Source organism: Diadema setosum, chromosome 7 (assembly GCF_964275005.1).
Source record: "Diadema setosum chromosome 7, eeDiaSeto1, whole genome shotgun sequence".
NCBI classification, from domain to species: Eukaryota; Metazoa; Echinodermata; class Echinoidea; order Diadematoida; family Diadematidae; genus Diadema; species Diadema setosum.
In genome coordinates this window covers 2,942,290-2,969,916 of record NC_092691.1, presented here as the reverse complement: position 1 = coordinate 2,969,916, position 27,627 = coordinate 2,942,290, and the positions used below count along the sequence as shown (strand labels likewise).

At 39.4% G+C, this 27,627-nt stretch overlaps 1 protein-coding gene across 1 annotated transcript in view; it reads left to right on the top strand.

Annotated features, from left to right (window-relative positions):
- The window catches only part of LOC140230779 (methyl-CpG-binding domain protein 2-like), a 70,737-nt gene that overhangs the window by 17,483 nt on the left and 25,627 nt on the right, over positions 1–27,627 (top strand). The gene's annotated exons all lie outside the window — the stretch shown is intronic.

The window sequence follows — 27,627 nt, the reverse complement described above, 5'->3', positions numbered from 1 at the left end:
TTCTTTCTATCTTTCTTTCTTTCTTTTTTTTTTTCATTTACATTTTGTAGAGACCATGATATGGCATGTACTGATCATTAAAGTGCCACTTATGTGTTGATTCCCCTTGCAAGTCTGATTGTGTTAGTCTATTTACTGAACGCTTCCCGATTTAACTATCCAAATCTTTTATTTTTGTCTTGCTGACATTGTGTGAAATAAGCATTATCTCTTGGCCACGTCTTGCTGACAGTGTATGAAATAAACATTATCTCTCGGCCAATCCTCAAGATGTCCTTTAATGGTGAAGGGGAAAAAATATTTGTCATGCAGAAGCTTTCAGTCAAATAGGATATATTCAATTTAGCTTCTACTTGCCTCCGGTGAATTTATCGTGCCTGGTGGTTAATATTATTTGTTATTGTTGTTCATAAAGGAGTATGATGAGTTCTAGTCCTAACCTTGTTATATTGGATGTTCCCTAGCCAGACACTTGATTAAGGCAATTGCAATCCTCCTATAGCTACAATTAGTAACCAGACTATGATTGGTAAACTTGCATTCAATTTAAAGGGCCGCCATGCCATTGTGACCACCTCACAGTTCATTGGTTAATGCCTAGTTGCTGCCATGGTTACAGGTATTATTATTTTTTGCAGTTGTTGTAGGGTGCTTTTATTAAATAGGGCCCCAGTAGAGTTTTGTGCAGTAAAAGTTGTACAGCACTGCTCTGCATATTTTGGCAAGAGAGAAATGAAAGCTTATGTAATTACTTTTATCCATTTCTTTTCTTGCTACACGTCTGTAATTGTGTATGTTTCCGACCATCTCAGCCATTTGTGCTTGTTATTGCTTGCCTTCGATAAACTGCCATCACATACAGCCAAGGGAATTACTTTAGGCTGGATTGAGTCCATTGGTATGATATTAAAAAAATCAAGTAATATAAAAAACGATAGGAAATATATCATCTTTTGAAGTGTAGGCGACTGCAGAACTCATTTTGTTTGCCCATTGTATCTCATGAAAATAATCATTGTATCAAGTTCAATGCCACTGTGACATTTGATGTGTTTAGATTTTGTCATGTTGTTATTTCAGATATGATTGGTTGGTTTCCTCTCATGTAGAATGTATTTACAGTGAATGTGCACCCTCCCCCCCCCCCCCTCACTGCCCTTTTCACTATCAATAAATCATGTAGAAAGCTACACATACTCTGTTCACCACAGTGAGTTTGTAACAATATTCAAAGAGTGAGCCAAGGTTGCCTACACAGTATAGTAGCTAAATTTTAATGATTTGATGTAGATTTGATGTACATTCCACTAGCTGTTGGTTCTCCATGAATTGCTCCTATCTTGCAGTTTTGAAATCCCAATCTCAGAACTACCAAAGCTATGAATTTTTCTCTTTGCATTTTCTGGCATTCTCTGAATTTTTAATCCATTTATATGTCTATTTAGTATAAACTTTTTCTTGTTTTGTTGTTTCTTTTTTTGGGGGGGAGGGGTGATGCAAAAAGTTGCAAACAGACACACAGACAAACAAACAAACCCAGTGCCGGAAAAGAGTACTCTCCTTGCTTAACTTTAGAGTAGAATAAGTACAATGTAGGACATTAGCAACCAACATACAGATTGTTTTCAGGCTTCACAAGACCCACCCTTACCATCAAATGTGAACCTTTGAATTTGTGTGGGAATCAAGTAGTTACACAGTTTCATGGCTTGAGATGAGTGTTTTGCCAAATGCACTTTCCTCCAATTGCTGAGGAGTCATGGCTCTGGAATGTTACTCCGGAAAAGGGATAGTTTACATTTAGAGCTGAATTGAAGGAATAAAAAGAGAGCTGTCTGGATGTGTGGGAAAGGGGAAGGAGAGATCATAGGGACAAGAAAAAAAAAAAGATGGAAGGGTAGGAGGAGGATGATGGTGATGATGATGTTGATGAAAGAGAAGAGCCAGGGATTCTACCAGCGGGAGACACCATGAGGGCACAGAGGGGTGATAGTGGGGGGACGAAATCAGGAGCGAGATGGAGCAGAGAAAAGACGCGTTCACACGATGACTTTCCTATACTTAAAGATAAGCTCAAAGTTTTAATTTGTGATAATTGGCTTGTAATGTAGACCCGTGTAGACATAATCTCAAGATGAGTTTGTGATTAGAACCACAAGACATATCAGGGTATGCGCTCTACCCACGAACTGCAGGGGGTCCGCATTTGTAGTTTAGTGTCACATAGACACGATAATCAACATATTCGAAAGTTAGCATGACCTCTGTGTGAACCCTGTCCCCTTCAGCTTGTGGGTCAACTGCCAGTGTATGTTGGACACTACTGTATCAACGCATGTTATTGCGTTAATCGCTAGTGCCATGTGTATGTATTTTTTTCCGGTTCTGTGGTATAATCATTGAGTGGGACTCTCGCTCAAAAATTCGATCTTTAAGATTAGGTGTCATATTTTAAAACCACAAGCTAATCATTGAAGTTTTAAACGTCCAAGATTATGAACGTCGTGTGAACATGACTAAAGACAGGAAGGGAGGGAGGGGGGAGAAAGAGAGAGGGTGAGATTCCCTGTTATTACAGCTGGAATTTTTTGCACATTTCCGCAGACAAGCCCTTATAATAAACACAACTATGAGGACTCCGCACAAATTGGATTCCTATGTGAGGTGACAGTATAGATACAGATAGAGAGATAGAGGAAGAAAAGAAGAACATGTAAAGCTACCCTGATGAAGCAGCAATGTACAGTACACTCTGTGAGAGGGAAGAGACAGATGAGATGGAGACAGGGCCAGACAGACCCTGACTTAGTCTTTTTCAAAGACCCTTTTAATGTTTGCAGGTAAAGTGAGGGAAACCAAGCATTAAAGACTCTGTAGTGTTTGAATTCATGGAGTGGGAGGGCCAGCCCAGTTTGAATGTATTTGAGAATCCACGTAATGAATTGTGTACAGCTTTCTCAGGGATCTCTATGTACATACACACACAGCCTAAGAATCTTTACTGGAGTCAATCGTTATTGATGAGCGTGCACTTTGATGCACATATACTGTTTTTAAAGCTAGTGTTATTTTTGTGTACAAATATTTTCGCGAATGAGGAGGTCACAGACACTTTCGCAAGATGTTCTTTCGCAAATTGATACTGAGGCTATTGTAAGTGCATGTTGTAAATTTGTGATAAGCTGTGATACGTGAAATTTGCAAAAATTAAACCCTCAAGAAAATAGCAACGTGTAAAGTATTCGTTGACACATGGCTGATGGACACTATTCATGGTTTGAAATATACCATGGCAGGCAGCAAATGAATTGGATCACCAATGTTTTTCCATGCTTACAGGTCTTTTATGTCTGCATTTCGGCATTTGGACCTTTTGAGATCTGCAAGTGTGATAATTATTCATGAGCCACAAGAAAGCCTAAACCAACACACCACATTCTTTAGACAGTTCAGTCATTTGCTTCGACCAATAGATTTTCCTATCGGCCTTCAGTGCAAAATGTATACACCATGCATGAGTTTCTTTGAACAGACCTGCATTGATTGCTTTTGTTTGATAATGGCTAAAAACCCCCAACGACATAAATTTGGTACGTCAAAGGCATAAATTGAGGAATCTGGAGCGAATTCCAAATACCTTCTTACTTACATTGTAGGATTCCCTCTCACTAATATCTGTTTCATGTGTAGCAAATTTCACCCAAGATTTTCCAGGAACTTGCGGGAGATAGTGTAGCATGGAAGGCATTGCAGGTATCAAACTCCCGGGTAAAATGCCAGGTGACTTTCCAGAAATCTTACCCTGGAACCGTCCCTGGTGATCTTAGGGGTGTTCCCTGGACTCCCAGTTGATGCTGGGGTGTGAAAGGCATTGCGGGTGAAGTACAGGGTGAAAAGCGAAGGTCAGTATACCAACGATGTCTTGAAGGCCATTTGCGCATGCGTCGTAACGTGTGCTTCCACTGCAGAAGAGCAGGTGAGAAAAATTCGACAAGGAGCTCATTCACTAGGATGAGAGGGATTTCTTGCAGGCATAATCCCTGTTTGATTCCCCGTTGAGTCTCCGAAGCGATCATCAGAGTGACTAGCATGAAAGGGGTATAAAGGCTTGACCCCGTCTCTTGTGACAACCCTGTTCTGGCTTCTTGTGCAACTACTTATAGCGAGATTGTCTTTGATAAAGACTAGCCCAGACACAAACCAGGGGGAAGACTCGGAAGATATGTAGAAGCTGGGATGGGAGACACATGCACAGACAGACTGATAGACATGCAGCCCAGATGATAGACAGAAAATGTGCTCCGCGACACCATTTCCTGTCGTAACCGTCATCTCTTGGGTTATGGAGAAGTGGAAGGAGGCCCTTCTAACTTAAAGACCACGTACTTTCTAGTACATGTTCTGCCTTCAGAAACCAGACAAGAATTTATTGCAGCATTCATCCTTCTTCTTCTTCTTCTTCTTCTTTTTTTAAGACCTTGTACAAAAATGAAAATGTTTAAAGATATGATAGGCCTACAGTTTAAGGATATTTTGCCAAGATAAGTAAGACTTTTCATATAGGGCTGATCATAGGAGCTTAATGTATCCCAGGGGGCCTACTTGATTTAAAGGGGTATGGGGCATGTGTGATTTTTCAGCAAATGAGTATAATGTTTATTCTTATGAAGGTATAATTTTCAGTATTTATTTAGGGGTTTATTTCGTAAGCAGTTCTTGGCAAGACAAATGCTGTGATAGTTTTCAGTCATACTGTACAGTCCCACTGTCATATTAGCTCTTGAAAAAAAAAAAAAAACCTCAACTGAGGTGTTCAATTTAACCCTTGGCAGTCAATTTGTCATTAGATATTCCTGAAAAAGAAAAACAAGTATGAGATTTCAAATGAAGTTTCTAATCTTGTTGTTAAAAATATCCCATGAAATTGTGGCTTTCATTTGTAAAATTTTTTTTTTTTGGTATGTATGAGAGAGATTGTTATTTGTCTGGACTTTTTTTCTTTAATAGCAAATGGCTGCTAACTTCCATTGAAATGTGGCTTCATGTGTGTAGGATTGTTTACGAATATTTCTATAGACCTCTCTCAGAAAAGATAAAGTGTGTGTTGCAATGCTTCGCTCACATTAAATTAAGGGGGGTTCAGGAGAGTCATTTGTCATTTTATCTTAATTAGAGTGGACAGTTAGATTACGCTTTTTTTATTGAAACCGCAGTCGCCTGTCGCAATGTGTATTACGGGCAATAAAGCTGGAATCGAAGCCAGGCTCAATCATGGTGTCGAAATCGTGCCTCGGGCACCGCTTCTGCTTGCGCGAGGCAGATGCTTTCATCCAGTGAGCATTTATGAAAAGTAACCATGTTTATTTGCTCACTAGCTGTTGTAAAAGTAGTAGATATTGAAGTTGTAGTCCCTGTAGTGGCATTTGGAGTCGGAACATTAGTTTTACAGATGAGCGATAGTGGTGGTGGTGGTAGTAGTAGTAGTAGTGGTCGTAGTAGTAGTGGTAGTAGTAGTAGTAGTGGTAGTAGTGGTAGTAGTAGTAGTAGTAGTAGTAGTAGTAGTAGTAGTAGTGGTAGTAGTAGTAGTAGTAGTAGTGGTAGTAGTAGTAGTAGTAGTAGTAGTAGTAGTAGTAGTAGTAGTAATAGTCGTAGTAGTAGTAGTAGTAGTCGTCGTCGTCGTAGTAGTAGTAGTTGTAGTAGTAGTAGTAGTAGTAGTCGTAGTAGTAGTAGTAGTAATAATAGTCGTAGTAGTAATAATAGTCGTAGTAGTAGTAATAGTAGTAGTGGTAGTAGTGGTAGTAGTAGTAGTAGTAGTAGTAGTAGTAGTAGTAGTAGTAGTAGTAATAGTCGTAGTAGTAGTAGTAGTAGTAGTAGTAGTAGTAGTAGTAGTAGTAGTAGTAGTAGTAGTAGTAGTAGTAGTAATAGTCGTAGTAGTAGTAGTAGTAGTAGTCGTAGTAGTAGTAGTAGTAGTAGTAGTAGTAGTAGTAGTCGTAGTAGTAGTAATAATAGTCGTAGTAGTAGTAATAGTAGTAGTGGTAGTAGTGGTCGTAGTAGTAGTAGTAGTAGTAGTAGTAGTAGTAGTAGTAGTACATGGTAGTAGTAGTAGTAGTGGTAGTGGTAGTAGTACTTAGTAGCAGAAGCAGAAGCAGTAGTAATAGTAGTAGTAGCTGCAGCAGTAAAAGAAGTAGCAGTTTTAGTACTTGTCATGTACACCTTACGTGCTGAGGTAAAATTAAAAAAAAAAAAAAACATTCGTGATAGCTAACTGTGATAAGACTGGTGTTGGGATGTGACAAAAGTCTATTTTTGTCTGTCTGTTTAATTCTGAGTTGCAGATAGAAAGTAAGCCTATCTTATCTCAAATATTGCTCGCATTTTGTAACAGTGTATTAATCACATTGTGGACTTTGGAAAACTCATGTCATAATTTAAAAAAAAAAAAGAATCACTGAAATCATAGTTTGTGTAGAAAGAAATGAAAGAGTTAATTAGAATGTGTCTGATGAATGTCTTCAAAGCGCCAGGTCTACTGTAAAACCAGCAATTTTTGCATGTAAGGAATTTCGCTAGAAGCCAAGATGCATGATAGTAAAATGCACACAAAATTTAACTTGTGTACACAATGCATTGAATGCCAGTGGCAATTTGAAAGTTATATGCCGCAAAAAAGGATGTTGTCAGCCCCAATTTATGAAAGTTTCATGCCACAAATGTTTTTGATTTTACAGTATTCAAGGACCAGGGCATACCACATTACACATTTAAAGTGAATGTTTCCAGATGTACAGTGTAAGTTTTTTGAGACACACAGCCATTTCCTGGGTGTGTGGGGGGAGAGAGGAAAGGGGGGGGGGGAGTGGTTGGAACTGTTGCTCTCTGTAGACCTGGTTTACTGTTGACTTATAAACATGATTGCATTGCATCTCTGTTTACTGCATCGGGCGAGCTAACCCGGGCGATCGATCCCGCCCAATTGTCACTGCAGTGCTCTGGAGGCACATGGCCCACGTACACAGATAGCTCTTGCTGTCTTGTTTGCCCTGAGCCTGCATTCCAAATGCGGCTGCTGCGATGCAGTCATCCATCCCCTATCTGAAGGAGGGGGTTGTCGTTGGCTAGTCTGTATAGAGCAGTGTACATTCCCGCTCCATGTCAATGGCTCACTGCTAGTTTTAAAAAAGAGTGGTAGGCGAATGAAACACCGGTAGAGTGCATCGTCAAATTCACCTTGTACGGCACAGAGTATCAAAGAATCTTGCGTGCACATTATAGATTAATTTGGCTCGGATACTGTTTTTATGGTAATTTCTAACTGGGGCTTCGAGTATGCCTAGCAAAAGATAGTGTATGCACTGACATAGCAATGCGCCTGGCTCATTGCATACTCCATTGAAAGTATTTTAGATCTTCTTTGGAAACCCTCCAGTTTTTCTTACAAGTATGGCCGCCATAAGTTACAGTGCTCTAAAGTTGGATTCATCTGTATAATGAGATTGAAAATCTTTTAACAAAATATGAATATACTGGGAGGGATAGCGAGAAAAAAAAAGAGAGAGAAAAAAAAATGACCAAATAATATTATGGGATGTAGCCAAAAGAAGGTAAAAAAAAAAATTCTTTTAAAAAGCGAAGAGTGTCCTGCCTTTAAATGTGAACAAATGATGTGTTATCTCCGAGATAGGGTAGGATATCAAATAGATGGATGGATAAAGAGAGGAATATGATATACATATAATACATGTGCTTCCGGCTCCCGAGTGGTATTAATTGAGACAATTGAGATATAGTGTGATATAACTGATATGCCTCACTACATGATTGTTTGCACAGTGTGTGGATGGGCCTCCTGTCTCCCATGCATTTAAAATGAGCTTGTCTATGCATGTATACATGTGTGCTATTGTATAGGCCATATACCTGTGACAAAGATACACCTGCAACCTGTTCGAAAACACTCATGCATAATTTACGAAGGGGATGGTCGACATCGCATGTAAGTAATGCACAGTCGTTGACAGAGCCTAGAGTAGTGACTGTTATGATGCCTATGACTGCTTTTCTCCCAACAAATGACCTCATCAATATTATTCTCAATGCCTATGTCATTATAATCATTATTAATGAGCACGTTATTTTTATTATTATTAATGTTATCACTTGTGGATAAGTTGGTAGTAGTAGTAGTAGTTGTAGTAATAGTAGCAGTGGTCCATTACTACTACTACTTCATGTGACAACTACATATACACTTGTATACAGTTGTAGGAATAGTGTCCTTACTGATATGATTTGGTAAAATCCTCATTACTACCATTCTAATTTTCATTTATTTTGGGACATTTTGATTAGTTTCATCAGAATTGGGATTATCTTTTGAATTACAGGAGGAATGTCTTGCAATGCACCGAGTTGTAGGATAAACATTACAAAGGCACTGGTGCCCTCAGAAAAGAAAAGATGGGACTTGCATGTTAAACTGTAGGTCACTTGGTTTGCTTGTATTCTACCCCACCCGATGAAAAACGCCACTAGCAAAGTAATTTGATAGATCACAATGAGATTATAGAATTTGAGAGATTTGTGTAAAGGGAGAAGACGAGACGAACAGAAAAAAATGCATGTGTTTGTGTGTGTGTGTGTGTGTATGTGTGTTTGTGTGTCTGTGTTAAATGAAATGAAATAGGCCTTCAGAAGCTTCATTTTTTTCAAATTAAACAAATAGTTCCTGTATCATTGTCCTGCTTTGTGACTAAAACAAGCATTTAAAAAATGCCAATGTGAAATGCGGAGATGAAATTCGTGATGAACGTTTACTGTGCGCTTTTTCCATCTACGTTTGTCCAGTTCACGCGTCGTAAGGTGTAATTTTGGTTGAGAATATGAAGACGGATGCGTCGGACAAAAGATGTCATTTCCCAAAGTGTTTTTGGATTAACGTATGGATGATGGCGCTTGGGCACACAAAGTGGCACAGCCCTCTCCAGGGCTTTACTGGTGTTACACACCCAATACTGGAAGGGCATTAACGCTGACTGGATTTAGAGCCAATCGTAACCCAGCGATCACTGAAAGTGTCATGGCCAATGGCAGCCCTCGATAATTACAGCGCAGAGAGCAGTGAACTGCGCTCTGATCGCGTAGTTTTTCGACTCCAGACAAAGTAATTGCAGATGTTTACCGAGACGCCCGCTCCCATATGTATTGATTCATTTCTCATTGTCCAGTCGGCTGCAAGGCTCCCCTTATTTGTTAGAGTGTCTCTCTCTCTTTCCATCAACCAACATTTTTGGTATCGTACATTTTCTCATGTGGTCGTCAAGAAATGCAATTACTCTAGACCATCCTATGGAGGGAAAAGCTAACTGCCATGGTGCCGCCTCATAATCGTTTCCTCAATGCTCTATGGGTGTTCCACCATCAATCGACTATGTTTTCAACGTATCATTGGCTACTTTAATGTCATCTCGTTTTGTCGATGGTAGAATCTCATGTACATTCTCAATTAAGTGTCATTTCATGTTTCAACAGAGTCTGTTCATCTTGACTCTTTGAATGTATAATTTTTGAAAATTTAGCCTCAGAAAGTTAGAAATTGTAGAAATTGAATTTAAGAGAAGGAATTATATTGATGAATTTGCCTTTTTGCTGTCTAGCTATGGCAGTCTTAGTTTATAGAAATATGTAAATGCACTCACTCCACAAAAGGGAAAAGAAAAAGATCAATAAGATACAATGTAAAATCTTTTTTTCTCTTGAATGCTCAATTTGCCCGAAAAATAAGAGTCATATCTTGAAATTTTGCAAAGAACTGTGACTTCTTCCCTTGCTTGTATGTAAATTAGGGTGTGTATCCACAAAGATGGGAAATACAAGTCAATTTAGGAATACACAGAGATTACTACAGAGAATATGATATATCAACATATATATTACATTTAAAGATTCAAGTATAGCTTTTTTTTTAATCTTTGCTTTTTAATGTAACCCTCTCTTCATTTGACTTTGTGTCTTTTCTCCCTGCTTGGAATATCGTCTTTGTCTAGTTTTTCCTCCTCACAAGCTTGAGTCAGCCGTCCACTATTGTCCTCTTTCTTTGACGGCCATATGTCCCTTTCTTCCAGCTTCTCGCAATCTGGGAAGCCATGCGTAATTTTCCTAATAGCATGCCTTATAAGGTGTGACGTGATCGAATCGCGCGATCGTCCCCATGACTCATGCTCCGTCACCTCATGTATACCGTCGTCGGTCGGCGCTGCACTATTTGCCCGGCAAAAAAATACACACGCGCCGCCCGCCCGGCCTGTGTCTATTTTTGTCCTCCGCTCCCCTCTTATTTTCCCCAAGCACCACCGATGCGAGCACCGAGAAATGCCAGCCCCTTTATTTGCCTTGTATGCATCAATGAATGAGTGTTTTACATTACTATCTTCTTTTCCTTCTCCTCTCCTTCCCTCTCCTTGCCTCCTCATTCTCTCTCTCTCTCTCTCCCTCCTTGTCTCTCATGCTCTTTCCATCTCTCCCACGCTCTCTCAATCTCTCCATCTCATTCTCCTCTCCTTTCTATCTCTCCCATTGCTTGATGGCGGGGGGGGGGGGGGGGATTCTGGCGTAATTACTTTGTGCACACACACTTCTGGTACTATGTGCCTCGGCTCGCACAGCGAATCCGCTCGCTTGGGCAGACGCATAAATATGGCGTGCCTGGGAAAATTGATGCAATCATCTGATGGTTTGACAAGATGTCTTTGTTCCCGCTGGCTGACTCCCATTTCCAATTCACTTTGTTTGTTTTGATTTTTATCGTGACTGACTGAAAGTCGTATTCATCAAGGTGAAAGGTGCGAAATATTATTGGGATGGAGATTTGGTGTCTCAGTGGGTAATATCATCGCTTTGTGCAAAGCAAGATCAGATTTCATGTGTGGTACACAGGGGATGCTGCTTTGCGTACAATATTTTATCTGTGGCTGCGAGAGTGTCTCATGAGTGGACACATTTCTAGGCAATCAAATATCAAAATGATTATATTCCTGTGATATATGTATATATATATACACACACACACACACACACACACACATATATATATATATTATATGTATATATTTATATACACACACACACACACACACATATGCCCAGTTTCATAGGGACTGGGCCTGTCTGTATCTGCAGGTTAGATATGAGTCTCTGGACTGAATGTCAGTCCCAAATAAAAGGCTAAATGTATTTCATAAGACCATTGATCTTATGCACCTGCACCCAACTTTGTGTAAATACAATACAGATAAACATACAATACCTGTACAATGCATTGAAAGTGTATTTCATATATTTTTATGTAATTCCCTGATATAAGAAGTTATGTGCCTCTATGATTTCAAGCATCGATACATTCTGTGAATGCCCACAGTTAGCAGCATACACGCACACACCCAGGCTCTCTAAAATCTAAGAGGATGATGACCACAGAGTTAAGAGCTGCACTTGTGCGTGCCAAATTTTCATCTTGCTTTGCCCCTCCTCGGCGCGAATTTCAAATGGGATGGAAATTTGAATTGGTTCAGGCATGATTTCATTCCTGAGTGACAGCCACTGGAAGTGGTTGTCCCCCATGTCACCCGAGAGAAAGAGGTCGATTGCTTTCCGCGCTCTCACGTGTTGCAAGACCCTCTTTGAGAGCAGCCACAAGTCCTCAGCAACAACTGGCTGGAGTTATGGCGTGAGCTCGGCACCCTTTAACCCTCCTGACACCGTCCCCCCTCAAAGCAGCCACTGTCCCTCCCTGCGGATGGGATACAGGTGGTGGTAAGAGAGTTAAGTGTCCTTCAGAGCCTGGATACTTCATGCTTAGTTTGAATGGGTCGGGCAGATTGACAGGTAATGAGAAAGAGGGAGTGAACAATTCATTGCAAGAATGAACACAGAAATGTTGAGAGGGGCTGATAAAGAAAAAGATATACATATAAGCCTGGTTTCATGTCTTAATGTCCACACTGATTTTACATAAAATAGGGAAGGAATATGAGGCAAGTTAAAAGCCATATATGTATGAATATAGTATATACATTCTTAATCTTGAATGCTGTAAAGTATACTTTAAATTAGAAAAAAGAATTAAACATCATTATGAAATATAAAGGAAGAGTTAGAGAAAGAGAGTTGAGTTGAATTACATTCAGATGGATGGACAAGATGTAGCCAAGCATAAAAGGAAGGAAAGATTGTTAAGGGTTTGAGGAATAATGAAGGGAAAAAACTTGAATAGTCAATGAGAGAGAGAGAGAGGGGGGGGGGGAGAGAAAGAAAGGAAGAGAGAGAAACTTTGAGACAGATGGAGAGGAGGGCTTAGAAAGGTGATAGTGCCTTTGAGTGACTGTACACAAGTGTGGCAGTAAGCGCACATATTAGTCATCCAGCTGGCCACGCCCACTTTTCTTCCAGTAATTGACAGCTCCCACATCAGGCATTGATCACTTATACCAAGAGATGCTAAGTGCACCAATGTATGGATCTGCACAAAGAAAGAGTGTATCTGAAATGAAAAAAAGGGAGAAAGATGGAGATGTATGGGGGGAAAAAAGGAAGATATGCGGAGTGTTGAAGTGAAATTTCGTTGGCTGTTATGAAAGGATGAATGGCGCATTGTTCTCAAGTTGTACAGTTGAAGAAAAAATGTGAGTTCTCTGCTCTTAAAAATGTGAAATTGACTAGTAGAAGCAGTTTCCCTAATGCCTTGCTTCTGCTAGTAAAATGTGCAGAGTACCTTTATGAATTCCAGCAGTTCTGTAGTTTCATCATTATTTTATGGGTTTTTTTTTTTTCCATTTATTTGACAACTTAGACTTTCATGCAAGGTTATGACTACAAGAGTGTCTTATTCCTGCATGCAAGATTTGTTTGTCAAATAAGAGAGAAAATGTTTTGATCTGAACTACTTTTGACCAATACACAAACAAACTCATCAAATGTACTTGAGCAAAGAAATCTATGTGCGCCACCCAATAGGTGTGGGAAGAGAAGCCACACAAAAGATGTGGATAATAGTGCAATTATCCATGCAAAGCCATCACCATAACCTTGATAAAATTGCAATCATTTCTCTCTCTAGCTCTCCTCCTCTCTATCTCTTTGTCAATCTTTCATCTCACTCACACTATCTCTCCCCCTTTATCTTTCTATCAATAATTTCTCTTTCTCATGCATATGCTGCATCTGTTTTTCTCCCTCTCTTCTTTATTTCTCTCCCACTCTCTCTCTTTCTATCCCTCTTACTGTCCATATCTCTCCCCCTCTCTATATACCATCTATATCCCTCTCTCTTATACATGTATACATCTATATATTCCCCTCTCTATATATACATCTATATATTCCCCTCTCTATACTAAGTATATACATCTATATATTCCCCTCTCTATACTAAGTATATACATCTATATATTCCCCTCTCTATACTAAGTATATACATCTATATATTCCCCTCTCTATATATACATCTATATATTCCCCTCTCTATATAATACATCTATATATCCCTCTCTATATATCACTTTACCCCTTGTCAGTCCTCTCTCTAACTTTCTCTCCCTCTCTCCCTCTCTTTCTCTCTCCATCTCTCACACTCTTGCTGTCTTTGTATCTCCAATTTCTCAGGAACAATATGTGTTCCATTCATGCTCTGTGCTGACTTATCAATTTTCTGCACCTGTTTATAAAAACCATAGTATATTCATGTATCATGCAGGTAAAGTGGCACAATATTCTCATATCTAATGAAGATGTAAACATACCATTATGCTCCTTTTCTGTTATATTGTCAAAAATCTCACATTTATAGTCAAGTTTTTTTAGTGTGACACATCCTATGGTCTTCTGCATTACAAGTATTGGATCTTCAGTCCTCATCCCTTCTGTTATTCTTCATCTTTGTTCTTTTTTTTTTGTTCCTATTATCTCCATCGTACATTGCATTACATGTTTACAAATGATCACTAGTTGGTAGGAAGAAATTAATTATACAAAGTTGGAAATGAAGCTCCTCTGTGTTTCAATGATTTACATTTTGATAATGATGACGTTCAATCAATCTCTTTGACATGTGTCTTTATGATTTATTGCCGGATATTGTTAAAAAATTTATTTGTTTTACTTTGTTAAAAAAAAAAAAAAAATGAGTGAAAATATTCACTCTTGAAGAAGGAGTGAATACAATAAAGAGTGAATTTTGAGTGAATTTTGAGTGAAAATTTTCATTTTCACTCATTTTAGAGTGACCTCGGGGATCACTCCAAAATCTTCAAGTGATCCCTGAGGTCACTCCAAAATGAGTAAAAATGTCTGTTTTCACTCAAAATTCACTCCAATTTCACTCTAAATTCACTCTTTTTTGCATTCACTCCTTCAAGAGTGAATATTGTCACTCGATTTTTTTTAGAGAGTATATATGTATATGAAGAAGAAGTGCATATAAGATCAGAGTCTTACCCCATGAGTAGATGAAGAGATAGCTTTATGGTGTAAAAATGTAATCGTCAATGATATAGGAGTTGCACTCTGCGTGATGCAGATCTCTTCCAGTCTTTTCTTGGTAAGATGCATGAGAAGTCAGCCAGATAATACACCTTGCTGCCCTACTGTAATACACACCTGTCAACATCAGACTCCGGGTTATGTGAGACTTGTTGTTTATTGCAGATTACACTCTATTCCAGGAGTCCACGATTCCGCCCCGTAACCTAATTACATTTCATGGGCTGCCTGGATAATTGGGTGGCCTTGATTCCGGCGTGCTGGTGTGTTGCCAGAAACTCTGGGGTTGTTGAAAATACCTTTGAGGCATTCCGCAGACTACTTTCGCTTGCCTTGGTAAGACGGTTTATTTCAGGTCCTCACCGCAAGAGAAGGAAGTTTAGTAATTATTCACACCTCTGCAGCAGAACCCATAGCTCACGCAGTCTGATACTTCAGGCGAAGTCGATCTTATCTACGTAGAAGGTTTTCTTCATACGGCAAACATCCTTTTGGCATGGGATTTCCGTATTTGTACATTTTGTGCCATTCACTAATATGCAGAAAATGCACATAACAGAGGGCCTTAAAAAGAATTATCCACAGGATAGTAACTTTGGAACTGTCGGAAATAAACGAAGCAAAGCCATGTGTGTTTTGGACTGTTCAAAAGTGATGAAAAGCGGCTGATTTTACCAATGCTGAACCAAGTAATGTGCATTATTTGTTCCATAAAATGGTTAGATACGTTACTTTACATTATTTTAAAGTTTGTGGCAGCCATTTATGCAATATTCCCAGGCCAGCACCAGCTCTGAGCCAGCTGAACTGCATGCACAAACAATCTCAATGCATTGTAATAGACAGGAAATGCAACTGAGCATAGACAAGCAATCGTTAGTTCCGGTCATTAGTATGCTAATGCGCGGTGAAAGTAAAGTTGGCCCTTGAGGCAAAATAAGAGACTGGTCACGTGATAGCTCTCAGCCAATCATTTGACGAGGAGCCATATCACCATTTTATAACATCATTAGCGAATGGGACAGGAAGGCGTAGCCCATTTGAGGATTGGGTTTATTAACTCCACTATCACCATTGACAACCTGTGTGTACATAATAACTATATTTTGAGATGGTGGTACTGGATGGGGTTAAGCTTTGTATACTTTGACACTGTAAACTGGATCCTCAAAAGGGGGAGGGGGGATGTTGCAGAGGAGGGGAATGTTGCAGAGGAGGAGGATATGAGTGGGAATTCTCACTGTGCCTGTAGCTAGTAACAGGAATGGTCCGCTGGCTCTCACCGTGATGCTGGGATCCTCACAGACAATCCCGTGTAGCCAGCCACACACACCTTTTTAGCTCAATAATTCATGCTGTCAGGAGAGATAAAGAGGCAGAAACGATTGTGGGGGGGGGGGGGGATGGGGGGAGGGGAGGGGGGAGGGGGGAGAAGGAGAAGGAGGGGGACTGGGCCTGTGATTCTTTGTTTGCAGTCCGACCTGTTCAACAGATCCTGGGCGAGATTGGCCCAGGAAGAGAGCGTCCGATGACAACCCTCTGCATTATTCATGCGAGATGGGGAACGGACGGAAACCAGAGGAGACGCGCGAGCGAGGTAAAAAACCCCGCGTGATTCATACACCGGGAAACGTGAGCCCCTTTATCACACAGGTGGCCACACCGTCGGCATGAATAATGGATGAGATGTAAAAGAGATGTTAGGACGGGAAGCGGGGGATTTAATGGAAGAAGTTAGGCAGAAACCCAGGGAAATACAATTTGATGAATGTCTACAAGGAGACAAAAAAAGAGAGACACAGAAAGAGAAAAGTACTGATGACAAAGGGGGGGGGGGGACATGGAAGTGATAAGGAACTTAGAGTTAATGAAGCTGGAACAACGGTGAAATTTGTCCCCGTACCTGCATTCAGGTCAAACAAGTTACCTACTCTAATCTATAAAAATAGTGTTTGACGCAGGAAAAGTGGAAGAATAACAACATTGATTTCCAAGATTCATGCATAAAATATGATGGGAGGTCCATTTGTTATAAAGTCCTTCACCTTCTCACGTATCGGTTGTTTACCAGAAAGGACAAATCTAAGGCCGTTTTCACAGTGGTCGAGAAACATAAGCGTTGCAAAGCTAAATTACAATCACAATCGCTATCAAGATTAGAATTATCGTCCATACATACAACCAAGGAAGGCTTCGTGGATTCTGCGGTTTTCAATATCAGAGCAAGGGGAAGAGGTGTGGCTTCTTTCCTAGTTTCCATCAATTGCTCTTGAATGGTAAGCACACTAGCACGCGCTTTCACTGCTGTGCAAGCATTTGAAGGGCATGTTTCTTCTGCGGAAGTTGTTGAAAGGTCACCGTAAGCTCCTCCCCAAAACACGATTTGGAGAGAAATCCGTACACTTGACTGTTTCATGCTGTAATTCTGGAGAATTATGATCAGAAAACTCTTCCGTAATTCTGGAGAATTATGATCAGAAAACTCTTCCTTATGGTCATTTGAATCGTGATTGGAATTATGATTTCAAATCAACCTCCATGACTCCAGTTTACATACACATGGCCAAAATGTGTTATTTAAATCATAATTCTAGTAATTCATCAGAATCGTGATTCAAAGTACTGTATATGCTGAGTATTTCGCGATGTTTTTATTATCATGAATTTTGCGAGTCCTGTGCTATTCGCAAAATTAAAGACACGTGAAAATATTGTCCCTGATCCGGATATGAATATGACATATATATGCGTATACAATTATCCGTTAAGTACAGGACTCAATGATCGCAAATTTAACCACTCGCGAAATTGTTGGGAAGTCCCAAATCGCCCCTTATGCCCCTAAATGATTTCTTGATTTAGAACTGTTCCGTAGGTTGACAGTACGTTTTATGGGATTAAATTTATGTTTCCATCACAAATTGCACATTCTTCTTCTTGTTTTTTTTCTGCTGAAAGTGTCTTTGATTGCATTTGCTATCTTTGAATAAATACCTTCATTAGGTATATTTTCGTTCTAGTTGACAATGCTGATAAAGTCTTTGTAATCTCTAAATCTTGGAATGTCCTCGATTCAGAAAGGTGTCAAACCAAGCCCAGTGGAAAGGTTCTATTAAAATCCAGTCAAGAGAGAATAGGAGATAAATGGAGAATAGATAGATAGATAGATAGATAGAAAGAAAGAAAGAGGGAGGGAGAGAAAGGGCAAACAAGATCCAGGGAGGGAAGTTAGAGAAAGAGAGAAAGAGAGAGAGAGAGAGAGATGAGAGTTTTAGGTCAGAACAGTAATGCCCCAGAATTATTTGGTTCCCCAAAGGGATACTTTTAACATGTAAGCCGTAATATCTCTCTGAGCAAGGCTGACCAAATTTTCAGAATAAATGCGGGCAACAACTCGGTAGTTTGCTAGAGGGAATACTTCACGGTTTGTCATCGCGGATTATCCCAGTTAGGAGTGTATCAACACTGCAGCCAGAGTCTCTGCATTCAAGCTGAAAAGAAAGAAAGAAAAAAAAAAGACGATTGAAATGAAAATTATGGAAACTATGGAAATATTTCAAGGAAGGAAGGCAGAGAATATTCTTCGGTGACAAAGACTTGCACGTACCATTGTATGGGTCGAGACAAAGAAGTATTTGTTCAAAAACTCACTTTAAGGATAGAAGGTACTAGATATGCCCTGGTTTGTTTGTTTTTTTCTGCAGAGTTTAAAGCAAATGAAATAATGATACATGTACTACATTTCTGCTACTTTACATGAATTCCCTTTTCTTTTTAAGCTTTTCATAACCATAATAATGTTCATTGTCTTCTGTCAATATCATTGTCCAACTGTGATTCTGTTGTTTTGTTCTGCGAATTATATAGCCCCCCCCCCCCCAAAAAAAAAAAAAAAAAAAAAAAATCTTGGAGGACTTGGTTTTCCTTTCCATTCTGTGTTAGTCAGCTTTTGTTAGTACAAATACATGTACAGTAAAACCAGTGGACAGAGGAGAAAATCTATACGTTGACCATTGTGGCCAATTGTAAGATTGTAATAGCATTGCCTTACTGTAAAACCAGAAATGTTTGTGTGCATTTTAATTTTGCAAATTTTGCAAGAACCAAGATTCACAAAATTAAAATACACTCAGAAGTTCTTGTCTACACTACAGATTGTATGTGCATTGAATGCCAGTGGCAATTCGCCAAAAAAAAAAAAAAAAAAAAAAAAAAAGAGGGCTGGGTGTCCCAGACTGGTATTAAAAAAAAAAAGGACACTATTTTTGAAGATATAAGAAGTGTATTATTACTTCATGCAATCCCCAGGCCATGAGTTGACTGGTATGGCAGGTCCAGGATCTAGGAAACCATTGTTTCCATTCTTTGTCCCTGTCACAGATGGATGTTACCAGAATTTTAAGATTTTATCCTCACCTCCACCTCTTCTGGCATCCATCAAATATTGTTGTTATAAATAACTTTGCCCAATCTTCTTCCACAAAGCAAATAATCTGAGCCTCCAATGAAGAGGGCAATCCCCCCTGTTTCGGTTCTTTTTTTTTTTCTTATTTTTTAAAGACCCTTAGGAGTCCACACTTCAAACTCATCCAAACACCCATGTGAGTCACTCACCTTCAATGTCATGGTCGCTGGTCTAGAAAGGCGCATGATATGCCAGTTTTTTAAATGAAGCGTAGCACCTGGCTCCTCTCTTTAATTGGCACTAGTCTTTGCACAAGCCGATGGCCAGGATCTTATAAGGTGGCCTCACACTGTGCGTTTTTTTCGATCGCAGTGCTTGCGATCTGTTGCGGTTGCCAGATCGCAATCATCGAGTCGCATAGTGTGAGCGCAACGACCGCAAGGCTTGCGAAATTTCAGCCGGTCGCAAGGGATCGCAGAGGCAACCGCAGACGATCGCAAGGTTTTGAACATGTTCAAAATTTGACAGCAGCCGTAAGGAGGTCGCAAGGCTTGCGGACGTCTCCACGTCGCGAGAGGTCGCATGTGGTCGAGAACCGCGTGCGACTTCTCGAAACTGCAAGCAGTCGCAAGAAAAAGCCGCATGGTGTGAGGCCACCTTAAGACACAGTGCTTTCTTCTGTGGGCATTGCCTATCCTTCTCATTTTTTTTTTTGTATATATGAACCATACAGATGAATGAAGATAATACCCATCTCTATGTATACCAAAGTAGGCTGAAGTTTGTCTTATATGGGGGGAAAAGTTTAGTTGATTGCCAAAGTTTTAGTGCTTTCGTGATAATTTTATGACTGTATGATGTTTTTGATACAGCAAATGATATCAGCATATCACTTTACTCTCATCCATTTCAGTACCGATTAGTTAATGTATTAAAAATGAAGAATTAAATCAATTAGATTAAATTTGATTAGTAGAATGAGATCTAGCAGGGTCTTTTTCTGATGAAGATACAATATACATATACATACATGCATGTATGGACTCTTGCTTAGCTGCTTTGAGTCAAATTCATTTCCTGTCTATAGGTATGTGTGTGAAATATGACTTATGGCACAGAAAGGGTTACCCATAACATAGAGAAAAGAAAAGGAAATCCTCACTGCAATGGGAACTGTCAGGGAAGTGGAAGGAGCAAAAGTGCTGATCCAGAACAGGTTGAGGTCAGTTTACCTGGACACTGATTAACTGTCTATTTTGGGGGGTTTTTTCAAAAGAAAATAAATTGCCTATATGTAGTGGGATAGTGTCTGTAATATTTAGTACCTGTTGAGAAATCACATATTGCCTTTTGTATCTGTGAAACTTGACATCATTTTGGGTATGTGGGACCAGTTCAGGTGCAAAATGCTCTGCATTCAGGTCACATTCAAGAAGTTTCTTTCTTCGAGTACAGCACTGGTAGGAAAACAAAATGGTTTTTAGTCTTCAGAAAGGAGAGAATGGGTACCTGAGCTTGGTGTAGTCCTTATTAAAAGACAAAAACAGCAGTGATATCATACAGTTTCTGTAGCACTGACTTAAAAAATGCATTTGAGCATTGTTCCAGATCATGCTGTTTCTGATTAAGCTTTAGTTTCATTTTGCACCTCATTTAATCTGCTTTTTCAATTGTGCAAGTACTGATAAACACTATCATATATCATACCAAGTATAGAGTTCATATTGCAGAGTGGCAGAGCCATGTTTCCCAACAGCCTCTCAGAAACTGAACCTTCGATAACACAGTCAGTTTTGGATTCTGGTTGTGAAAACCATGAAACCAAGAGTCTGAATCAACCGAGTATCAACAATAATTAGAATATTCACCACAGGTTTATGAACACACCAAAAGATTTCAATACATTTGATAACATGATGTTAGTCCAGGAGGATGCATTTGTGAGTAAAAAGTTTTTGTCTCACAGCTGTCAAGTTCTTCCAAATCTTGAATTTTCTGAATGCTTTCTACCCTGCCCCCTCTTGTCTAAACTGGACATGACCTTTAATAGGAGGAAAGTGTCAACAGCAATAGATGGTTGGGGCTGGTCTCGCTGTGCCCGTCTGGGAAGCAGTCGCTAATCTCGCACCAAGCCGAGTGCAGCGAGCTGGGGCGGTCGGACGGGCACAAAGGAAGTCAGCTGTGATAGTTGGAGCGTTATTGCCTCTACTGGTGGCGCCATGATTCCGCCGCACGTAACGCACACTGTCACTATCTGAAACAGTGGCATTAGCTGCGAGTTCCCGGGGTCAAACGTACATTGCACTTTAGTAAACACAAGTCGGCCGTAGCAGCTAGGTGATGAGTAGATTTGGTGAGCAGATGCCCAAATGTACAACTCCTAGTGTTAGTTGAACTGCATCCACATAGATGTGGCTTTCATGTGTAGTCCCACCTGCAGTCATTTGTGTTCAGAGCATCGTTTGTCAACCATGTTATTAATGTGTTGGCTGTGCTGAATTATTCAAGGTACATAAGATATGGACTACTTCACTAGATAATGATGTGCCTTATCCAAGGTTTTTCTGGTTTGTGATGTCTTGATGAGTGGTGGAGCATAATACCAGGCATTCATCCTGAACCATACTAATGAGTTGTTCTGTCACAGTCTAGAATTTCACCATTTTTTAAGCAGTTAGTCAGATGTTATTGAAATTGTAGCAACAAACTGCAAAATTACAGCACTGAGACTGACCTTTGACCCACACCATTGAAATGGTTGTCTTAAAGTTCACCTTATGAAGCTTGATTGCACTGCATCAAATACTTCCTTGTGTCATTGCTTGAAATTTGAAATAACACCCAAAGACCTCATCCTTTGCCATTTGACCTTGTCAACAAATCTCTCAGCTGAACTTTGTATGGTCTTGTAAATCTATAACAACAGACAGTCTCGACACTGTGTGACCTTTGTTATCTTACACACACACACACACACACACGCAAGAAATAGAACAAAGTAAAAATTCTCATTAGCCAACAGAGAGATAATCTGAATAAATAATGCCTCAGGCACACTTTCAGTGTAGAAAGCCCTACTAGAGTCCATGCAGCTAACAGCCTGCTAGAATAATATTGATGAAGGCTGGGTCATCCTGGTTGGTTTCAGTAGGGTTTCAGAAGTAATGTAGGCCCTAATTGTATTATCGCAAATATTATCTAAGCATGTATATTATGGAGTGGAGTATTTACACACTCAAATGCATAGACTCCTCACTGGCTGCAGACTGCATAGTATATGACATTCCTAAAACAGCACTGAGCAGTGTCACAAACTTCCTGGTCTGCAGATAAAACATCCCACTCTTGATTTATACAATGTAAATATGTAAGAGTGCATCATATTGCATGTACCATGGCTGAAGTAAAGAAAGGGCCATCCAAAGCTTTACCTCCTTACTCGTTGAGGACGAGTCCCGAGTATACTCGGGCAAGCGTCTATGGGAAATGCATGTTGTAGCAAAATCAAACCATCCTCAATGGGTTAATCTTGTTTTAGAGGTAAAATGGTTCAGACTGCAAATGCTAGTAAACACAAAATCTGGAAACTTGATTGGGAAAAACTCTAGGCAACTGTTGATTACCAAATGAGACTTGAGAATCAAGGTTTGAAAAAAAAAAGGTTCTAGAGTTTGCTTTTCAATTCAACAGCCCTCCCTCCAATAAAAACGTTCACGAACATGTTGTTTTATCAGTCTGAAACCCCTCCTTGTGTCACAACCCCTCTCCCCACATATGAACTAACCCCACTCCACGGTGGCCCCATGATATCTTGCAGATGGCACCAAGCTATCTGTCTGTCGTCCACCTTTTTCTTTTCCAGTTCCATTTCATTTGCCCCCGTGGTGTGCTATTGCTCCACCGCTGTCATATCAGGATGGTAATCAGTTTCTACTGCACAAGAGGTTGAGGTGGGGCTGTGACAGCTCTCTGAGTGATGGAGATTGCTGGGGATGAGAGAAAATATTCCATGCAATCAGACAGTGATGCATTACTAGGGGATGATTTCATGGGCTTGCCAGGTAAAGCACTTTCCTCGTTTTACCTGAGCAGGTGTAGGTTTGTCTCACAACCCATTAAAGCCCCTTGCTAACATATTTGCAGATGGAAAAACAGCTCTATTGCTTCAAAGTAGTTCTAAATGTGAGTTGTGGATAAAAATAACTGACATGAAAATGTTAATCAGTATAATGAAGTTTTGAATTATTGCTACTATTAGATATACAAAATGTGAACAGTAGTTTTATATCAAAAATAAAAAATGTTTCTAGAATACTGTAAACCGTCACCATGATTTTTTTTTTGAGAAAATTAATGGTATCTCCTTATATTTGTGGCTTTATTGCAAAATTGTTGTACTTTTGGATGTTTTGTGATACAACTGATGTGATAATTTGAACAATTTTTAAATCACTGCTCCCACTGTTAAAGGGGAAGGCTAGTAACTGATCAGTGGGAATCAGTGGAAATGCTGGGAGATGATTGTTCCAATCCTTATGGGATTCGTTCAAGAGTTCATTGTATATCTATTGTTGTGTGAAAATGATTTGCTTCAGAATGGTCTCATATTCAAGTAATGTGCAGTTTAATGCTTCCAGGTTAGCGTCCCTGGTCAGTGACGGAGCATTAATCTGCACATTACTTGAATGTGAGACCGTTCTGAAGCAAATCATTTTCACACAACAATAGATATACAATGAACTCTTGAATGAATCCCATAAGGATTGGAACAATCATCTCCCAGCATTTCCACTGATTCCCACTGATCAGTTACTAGCCTTCCCCTTTAAATAGTGCCATTAACGGCATATTTAGACAAAATGACAGCATTAAAAGTCTCGTACAATGTAAGCAGGGAAGATGTTTTTTAATGTTTGCTAATTTTAATGCATGTGGCAAATCATACAAATTTGCAGAACTTTGCAATCTCCTAGATAGCGAAAAAGGAGGTATTTCCAGAATATAATGATGCTTTCTAGTACGAATAGTGGAAAAAAAAATTATAGTCCTTATTGTGCATTCTTCATCAAAAGTTTTGATGAAAAGTCAAAAAAGAACAAACAGCTTGGGACTTGCTTAGTGGTTATACATGTATATTAAGAAATAGAACGCAGTTGATATGTAATACTTATCACACATCATGTATAAAACATTAAAAAGAAAAAATAACCCTCATTAAGTAAAAGTTATGGGGAAAGATATACCTACTCAGCAAATATACAAGATGTACCTGCAGAATTCTTGGAGGCGTTAGTTATGACATTATGTGATCTTCATAAAATGTTTTATAGATAGAAGCTCAAACAGAAGACACACATTGAAAGCTACTGGCAGGTCTGTAAATTTAGCAAGTTGTGATATACATGTATCTTATCTTAATGTTAATGAGGTGAGAAAAATGCATGAAAGGACACCAGAATAAATGCATTGTAGGGGCTTACTGGCATGAAAACAAGTGATTCTCGGGATTTTAAAGCTCTGGTGTAAAATAGTTCAGTGTATAGTACTCTGAGGATAAAGAAGTATTTTTTTTTTATTTCATTGAAAACAAGAATGTATATTGCCTTTCAATGTTCAACAATTTTGTAAGTGCCAGATTATCAGTAGCTTTCAGGAAGTCATCATTCACAATGATATAATTTGTGGCATAATTTATGAATGTAGGAAATTAGAAAATATGTAAGCTGTCCTTGAATCTCTGGCATTTTCTCTCCCCCCCCCCCCCCAACACACACATGGAACATACACACAATCTCTTACCAGTACGCACATCCTCTGACACAAGTTTAACCACTGTTACAACATCACCTTGTAGAAATCCATCCACTGTATGTGATTCACTAACAAAGAGGTCACATTGATATGAATAAACTTGAGAGGTAGACATACCAGGATTAATCAATAATCAATAATTCTGTTTCTTTGTGTGTTTGTTATATATATGCTTTTGTTGTCGGTGTTGTTCTCATTCAACCTTTTCTTGACTGTTTATAGCAAACTGAATATATAAATGCATTGCCCATTGTCAACAGTCACAATTGTAGTCAGTAAGAGCCAAAAATTGTGGTACATATAGATCGAAAAGTGGAAGAAATGTGAATTGCAAGGGAGGAACAAGAAGGGTGAAGGCGAGCAATGGATGACCAAGAGTTACTAAATTCTAAGTGATTGTGCATGAAACCAGCGACCAAACCCAGTCGCAAAGTCTCATGTGGCACACAGTATGTTTATTCCTGTGTCAAATTCATTTTTACTTTGTGACCTTACTTTGTGCTAAAAGTCATCTAAAGTTCATTTTTTAAGTGGATACTTGAAGAAAAAAAGATATTCATTTTTATTCTAATTCTGGGAATTCAAATTAATATCATGAGACCTGCCAATCAAAGTGACAATTCTCCCGCTGTAGCTTCAGGGTGTATCTTGTTCCAGAGGTGTCAGTCAACATTTTGGGAGTAAACATGGGAAGATCTTGATGCCTAGTCCAAATGCTACATTGGGTATTGCCACCAAGAGTCCATGATGTGCTGTACAGTATGGGTTTGGACATCCAATCAGTGATATTGTCACATCAGTTTCTAGAATGTCTCAAATGCACCACCGCACACTACGCGATCAGACTGGTCTTAAAGTCTTAAGCCAAGCTGGATCTTAAGACCAGTCGTACGACTGGACACCGCACACTATATGACTGAAGCTTACGAGTAGGCTTACGACTGTAAAGCTTGTTCGATGAGCTTGTTCGATCTTGAATTTGCTTGATTTATTGTAAGTGCATTGTGTTTTAGTGCAGGTTTATGGTAGAATATCTTTGCGTGTATCTGGGTTTTTTATGCCTCCGCCACGAAGTGGTGCCGGAGGCATTATGTTTTCGGGTTGTCCGTCCGTCCGTACGTACGTCCGTACGTACGTCCGTACGTCTGTACGTCCGTACATCCGTACGTCCGTACGTCCGTCCGCTTTCGTTTACGCGATAACTTGAGTAATATTTACTGGAATTTTACCAAACTTGGTCCAAGTATGAAGTATGATGGGGCAACGATTTGATAAGATTTTGGGTGAAATCGGCTAAAGGTCAAAGGTCAAAGGTCAAGGTCAAATCATGAAATTGTATCCGTTCACGCGATAACTCAAGACTGTATGGAGCAAATTTCACCAATCTTTGTTGGAGGATGATGTATGATGGGACAATTACTTGATTAGTTTTTCAGTGAAATAGGACAGAGGTCAAAGGTCAAAGATCAAGGTCAAATCCTAAAATTTATCTGTTTATGTGATAACTCAAAACTGGATGAAGCAGCTTTCACCAAACTTGGTCCAAGGATGATGTATGATGGGACAATTAGTTGAGTAGATTCTAGTGACATTGACAAGAGGTCAGAGGTCAAAAGGTCAAGGTCAAATGCTAAAAATGTTGCTATTTCCCCCATATCTATGCAATGCCCGCAGTTATTTTCTTGAAACTTAGTGTAGACATGTACTACTGCGTAAGGATTCTCCAGAGAGAATTTCATGTCATAAGGTCAAAGGTCAAAAGGTCAAAGGTTAGATGAAAATGTTGCAATATCACTTTTCTCGCAAATGGTTCAATGTATCTTCATGGAACATGGTACATATGCATGTACTGACTGGCAGGGATTATCTAGGGAATTTAGGGGTCATGGGTCAGTAGTCAGGGGTTCAAAGGTCAAGGTCAACCAACTCCTCAAAATGTTACTACTGTATTTCCCTCATACATGTATACTAGTATATGCAATGATTGCATTATTAGTTTTAAAAGTGTTTAATATATGTACATGTATTACTTGATGGAGATTCTCTTGGAAATTTCCAGCCAGAAGGTCAAAGGTCAAAGGTTAAGGGTCAAAGGTCAGGTTTAAATGAAAAAAAAAATATTTTGTACTGTAATTACACTCTTTCTTCATACCTTGAAAATTATACTCAATGCATAAACTTATAATAAGGTCGGTCAGAAGTCAAGTAAAAATTTTCAATTCCCCAAATATGTGTACCTGCACTCTTTAATAGACAATTATAGCAAACCCAGTTCGTGGAAAGTGAACATTCAAGATATTTCTGACAAACCTGTTATTTCGATATTTTGCCAGTTATGTGAAACTGTCATCACATATTGTCAAGACATTGTACTATACACCTATTGGGAGAATCATGCATTATGGCGGAGGCATCAGTCGCCGTAGCGACATTTCTAGTTTTCTTATATACGCTAAAAGTCAAGTCACAAAAAGATTCAGTGCGCACTGCGTGCGCTTGCATTTTACTGCATTGTGAATGGCTGAAAGCCTATGACCGGTCGTAGAAATTCAACATGTCAAATCTCTACGACTGGCACTAAGACCCAGTTGTACGACTAGAAAATGGCAAGACTGTAATGTCACACTTCTAGTCTTAAGGTCTTAAGACCAGTGAATCGGGGTAAAATCGTGTAGTGTGCGGCGGGCTTAAGTGACCGAAATTGCACACAAAGTGTGCTAGCACAATGTCCCTTGTCCTGCGTGTGTAATGTATTATATGACCTTGTTCTATAAAGCATTTTAGGTATTTTATGGTGATATTCATGTGATTTTTCTGTTCTGTAATGGAGTTTTCATTGTGACTGTGTACACTTCAGTGTTGCTGGCAGCCAATTCCAT